The sequence below is a fragment of the Prionailurus bengalensis genome, chromosome E3, assembly GCF_016509475.1.
Source record: "Prionailurus bengalensis isolate Pbe53 chromosome E3, Fcat_Pben_1.1_paternal_pri, whole genome shotgun sequence".
Lineage (NCBI taxonomy): Eukaryota > Metazoa > Chordata > Mammalia > Carnivora > Felidae > Prionailurus > Prionailurus bengalensis.
The window spans coordinates 22,387,192-22,393,191 of record NC_057357.1 but is presented as its reverse complement, the minus strand read 5'-3'; the positions used below and the strand labels follow the sequence as shown (position 1 = coordinate 22,393,191).

Sequence of the window (6,000 nt, the reverse complement as noted above, 5' to 3'; positions counted from 1 at the left end):
TTGAGGAATCCCCATACTGTTTTCCATAGTGGCTGCACCAATTTACATTCCCACCAGCAGTGGGAACAAGGGTTCCCTTTTTCCTACCCTCTCCAACACTTGTTCCTTGCCTTATTGATAATAGCCATATAACAGGTATACTGTGATATCTCATTGTGGTATTGGTTTACATTCCCTTGATGATTAATGATGTTAAGCATCTTTTCATGTACCTGTTATGTCATCTTTGGGAAAATGTCTATTCAAATTCCTTAATCAGATTTTTTTGTTTTAAAAAAATGTTTATTTTAGGGGCGCCCAGGTGGCTCAGTCAGTTAAGTGTCTGACTTCGGCTCAGGTCGTGATCTCACAGTTTGTAGGTTCGAGTCCCACGTCGTGCCCTGTGCCGACAGCTTGGAGCCTGGAGCCTGCTTTGGAATCTGTGTCTCCCACTGTCCCTCTCCCACTCATGCTCTGTCTCTCTCTGTCTCTCACAAATAAATAAACATTAAAAAAAAAACGAGTTGTCCGCTTGACCCACTAAGCCACCCAGGTGCCCTCAGGTTTTTTTTCTATTAAGTTGTGTGAATTCCTCATATATTTGGGATATTAACTCCTAACAGATTGATGATTTGCAAATATTTTCTCCCATTCTATAGGTTGTCTTTTCATTTTGCTAAGTGTTGCTTTTTCTATGCAGAGGCTTTTTAGTTTGATGCAGTTCCACTGGTTGATTTTTGCTTTTGTTACTTGTACTTTGTTGTAATATCCTGAAAATTGTTGCTAAGACTAATGTCAAGGAATATTTCCCCTGTATTTCCCTTTAGTACATTTTACAGTTTTGGGCCCTCCATTTAAGTCTTTAATCCATTCTCCTAAAACTTTTGTGAGTGGTGTAACACAGGGTCCAATTTCATTCTTCTGCATGTAAATATCCAGTTTTCTGAGCACCATTTAATGAAGGGACTATCCTTTCTTGGTTCCCTTCTCATGCATTAGTTGCCTGTATGTGTGTGGATTTACTCCTGGGTTCTCCATGCTGTTGCACTGGTTTATGTGTGTTTTTATGCCAGTACCAAACCATTTTGATTATTCCAGCTTTGTTCTTCTTTCTCAGGATTGCTTTGGCTATCCAGGGTCTTTTGTGGTTCTGTGTGTATTTTAGGATTATTTTTTCTATTTCTGTGGAAAACACCACTGAAATTTTGATAAGGATTGCATTGAATCTACAGATGGGTAGTATGGACATTTTGATCACATTAATTCCTTTGATCTTTGTACATGGGAGGTATTTCATTTCTTTGTGTACTCTTCAGTTTTTTTCATCAGTGTCTTGCAATTTGCATTGAATAGATGTTTCATCTCCTTGCTTAAATTTATTCCTAAGTATTTTATTATTTTTGATGCCATTTAACACGGGATTTTTTTTCAGATAGTTTGTTGTTACCATACAGAAATGCAACCGATTTTTGGAAGTTGGTTTTGTATTCTACCACCTCGCAGAATTCATTCAGTTCTAATTTTGTGTGTGTGTGTGTGTGTGTGTGTGTGTGTGTGTGGAGTCTTTAGGACTTTCTGTGTATAAGATCATAACATCTGCAAAGACAGTTTTACTTCTTTCTCTCTGATTTGGTTTGGATGCCTTTAAAAAAAATTTTTTTTAATGTTTATTTATTTTTGAGACAGAGAGAGACAGAGCATGAACGGGGGAGGGGCAGAGAGAGAGGGAGACACAGAATCAGAAGCAGACTCCAGGCTCTGAGCCATCAGCCCAGAGCCTGACACGGGGCTCGAACTCAGGGTCCCACGTCAAGGTCCCACGCGAGATCATGACCTGAGCCGAAGTCGGACGCTCAACCGACCAAGCCCCCCAGGTGCCCCATGGTTTGGATGCTTTTTATTTCTTTTTCTTGCCTAACTGCTCTGGCCAGGACTCCCAGTACTATGTTGAATAGGAGTGGTGAGCATGGGCATCTTTCTTTTGTTTCTAGTCTTAGTGAGAAATCAGCCTTTCATTGTTGAATGTGGTGTGGGTTTGTCAGTCATATAAGGCCTTTATTATGTTGAGGTATGTTCCTTCTACACCCAGTTGGTTGAGAGTTTTTATCAGGAAAGGATGTTGAGTTTTGTCAAATATTTTTTCTCCCTCTATTGAAGTGATTATATGATTTTTATCTTCCATTTTATTGAAGTGGTATATCATATTTATTGGTTTGCAACCCAGGGATAAGCCTCATGAGTATGTTGATCATGTTGTATGACCATTTTAATATGCTGTTAAATTCATGTTGCTAGTATTTTGGTGAGAGTATTTGTGTCTATATTCATTAGGAATATTAGCCTGTAGTTTCCTTTTCTTGTGGTACCCTTATCTGTCTTTCATATCAGAGTAATGCTGGACTCACAAAAGGAGTTTGAGAGTATTCCCTCCTCTTCAATTTTTGGGAAGAGTTTGAAAAGGATTGATGTTAATTACTCTTTAAATATTTGTTAGAATTCACCAGGGAAGCCATCTGGTCCTGGGCTTTTTTTCTCTGTTGGGAGATTTTAAATTATCAGTTCAATCTCCTTACTTGTTTTTAGTCTGTTCCTATATTCTCTTTCTTCATGATTCAGTCTTGACTGGTTGTATGTTTCTAGGAATTTATCCTTTTTTTCTAGATTATCCAATTTGTTGGTGTATAATTGTTCATAGCAGTCTCTTATGATCATCTGTATTACTGTGGTGTCAGCTGTAATGTCTCCTCTTTCATTTATTTTTTTTCCTTTTTATTTTTTAGAGAGAGAGTGCGAGCACAAGTTGGGGAGAGGGGCAGAGGGAGAGAGAGACAGACAGAGACAGAGAGAGAGAAGGAGAATCTTAAGCTGGCTGCATGCCCTGCATGGGGCCCAATATGGGGCTTGATCCCATGACCCTGGGATCATGACCTGAACCAAAATCAAGAGTTGGACACTCAACTGACTGAGCCAGCCAGGTGCCCCTGTCTCCTCTTTAAGTTCTGATTTTAGTTATTTGGGTCCTCTCTTTTTCTTTGTCTGAATGAAAGTTTGTCAGTTTTGTTGATCTTTCCAAAAAACTAGCTGTTAACTTGGTTGATCTTTCCTATTGGTTTTCTGGTCTCTGTTTCATTTATTTCTGCTCCGATCTTTGTTATTTCCTTCTTTCTGCTAACCTTGGGCTTAGTGTGTTCTTCTTTTTCTAGTTCCTTAGGGGTAAACTTATGTTTTTTATTTGTGATTTTTCTTTTTTGTTGTTGTTTAGGTTTCTGTCATTTTAATCAGGGTTGCTATGAAAAACAATACCTCAGCTAACCACTTTGTCCTCGTCTTCTACCTAACTCCCATTTCCCTTCATGTATCTATAGCACAGGAACCCAAAGACCCCCCCGTCCCCTTCATCCTCCTTATTCCTATTAGGGACAGATATGTCACTAAGTGGATTCAGCCTCTTCCATACAGCATGAAACAGGATAAGTAAAAAATATCTTTATGAAGAGTTTTGTTATGCTGTTATCTTAGGGTGGAGCCAGAGGCAGAGTTGAGGGCTGGGGTGAAGTTTGGGCATCTTTTAGAGATCAGTGTTTTTCTCAGGGGCACAGAACCTGAGTTTGCTCAGAAAAGGGACTATGTCTAAGAGGACAGGGACTAGGCTGGGCTAGGCTGAAAGTTCTTTTCAAGAGTATTGTGAGAATAGAGACACTTTAAAACCCATTGTCCTTCCTCTTCCCGTACCTTCCCCAACTTCCAGGTAGAAGAGGAGGGGTCTCTTGAGCAGGGAATAATCACAGTTCTCTCAAGGTTTCATCTGTGATTGCTGGGATGGGCAGTGAGTATGACTTATTCCCTGGTGCTGCCCGACCAGCTCAGGATTTTCTGTCCCTGCTGGTGAGCACCGAGACCTGAGGGATGTCAGACAGTGATACGGTTTCCTTGACTGCATCGTTCCCATCCACCACTACAAAGAGGTGAATCTCTGCATCCACCAGCCTGTTGATGATGGTCTCCGGAGTCTCATAAAGGTAGCACTTGGAGACACATCTGAAGTAATGTGATCAACATTGTAGGGCTTTGGTCACTGACACATCCAGGTTACTCTAAGTTTGTTCTGCTGCTACACTGATAACATAAAACTTGGGGTAGAAGTTCACCACACACTCTTTCTCATCCACCAGTGGCAGGGCTGAGAATCCGCATTGTACAAAATGCCGAGAGGCATGTAGACAGGGGTGGTGGTGTGGGCCATAGCAGCGTTGGCCTAAGTGCTAACTTGAAGTTCTTTCCAGAGAGTCAGACACGAACTCTGGCTTGGGGAATTCATCAGCAAACAATTTGAGACACTTGAGAACGTGCTTATAGGTGAATATGTACAAGGTGTTGCCTGATTCTGAGTCAATAACTGGCAGCCTGCGGATCTTATTTTGAATTAATGAAGAGACAGCATCAAATAAGCTGGCATTAGAAGCAATGCGGACAAGGGATTCGAGGAGTCCCGTACGTACACCTCCCTCCAAGTTTCTATTTTGTGCTCTTTCAGCTCATAGATCTATACAAATACTGATTGTTAATAGTGGTGTAAGATATTAAAAAAAAAATTTTAGTGTTTATTTTGAAAGAAAGAGTATGAGTGAAGGAGGAGTAGAGAGAGGGGGGAACGGAGGATCAGAAGTGGGCTCCGTGCTGACAGCTAGGAACCGGATGCGGGGCTTGAACTCACGAACCGCGAGATCATGCCATGAGCTGAAGTCAGAGGCTCAACTAACTGAGCTCCCTAGGCGCCCCCTAGTGGTGCAAGATACTGGTGAAATCGGTGATGGCCAGCATGCCCACAAAACTTTTCTTCTTACTATCCCACAAAGGAGCAGCTCGTATACCATTAGTTGCCAAAGGGGTCGGGTGGGAGGGGGAAGCTTTCTTCACCTACAGGGAAGTATCAAATATAAACAAATTGAAGCTTGTGGGAATCAGGTCATAGCCATGATGAGACTTCATAAAAGAAGTGTACATGGAAGAGTTAGATTCTGGGCACCCTTGAGTGTGCTCATTTTTCAGAGCTGGAAACTATCCCAAGAAATGACCATGTCCTTTGCAAGAGACACTGGCTGGGTTCATTTGCTTTAGGAAGCTTTCTCTCTTTTTCTTTTCTTTTCTTTTCTTTTTTTTTTTTTTTTAACATAAGCGTTTCTTTTCTTTTCTATGTTTTATTTATTTTTGAGAGAGAGGGAGAGAGCATGAGCAGGGAAGGGGCAGAGAGAGAGGGAGACATAGAGTCTGAAACAGGCTCCAGGCTCTGAGCTGTCAGCGCAGAGCCCTACTGGGGGCTTGAACTCACTTACGAACTACGAGATCATGACCTGACCCGAAGTTGGACACTTACCTATTGAACCACTCAGGTGCCCTGCTCTCTTTTTTCTTAATGAAGGCATTTATTGCTTTAAACTTCCCTCTCAGAACTGCCTTTGCTGCATCGCATAAGTTTTGGTGTGTTATGTTTCAGTTTTCCTTTGTATCAAGGTTATTTTTTGATTTCCCTTTTGACTTCTTCTTTGACCCAGTGGCTGTTCAAGAGTATGTTAATTTCCACACATTTGTGAGTTTTCCAGTTTTCCTCTTGTAGTTGATTTTTAGTTTCATATCATTGTGGTCAGAGAAGATATTTGATATATCAGTCATCTTACATTTGCTAAGAATTGTTCTGCAACCTAACATATGATCTATCGTAGAGAGTGTGCTTCAGAAAAATATGTATTCTGCTGTTGGGTGGAATGTTCTGCCTATATTTGGTCTAAGGTATAATTCAAGTCCAATGTTTGCTTATTGATTTTCTGTCTGCATAATCTATGCATTGTTGAAAGTGAGCTCAGAAGCCCTCTGTTATTATTGTAGTGTTATTTCTCCCTTTAGATCTATTAGTATTTGCTTAATATATTTAGGTGCTCTGATAGTGGGTGCATATATATTTATAGTTGTTATATTCTCTTGATGAATTAACCCCTTTGTCATTATATAATGACCTTTGTCATC

The 6,000-nt window shown here is 40.6% G+C and overlaps 1 pseudogene; it reads right to left on the bottom strand.

Annotated features, from left to right (window-relative positions):
* Positions 1–2,993: 2,993 nt before the first annotated feature.
* On the bottom strand, positions 2,994–4,998 carry LOC122471155 (annotated as a pseudogene).
* Positions 4,999–6,000: the final 1,002 nt, after the last annotated feature.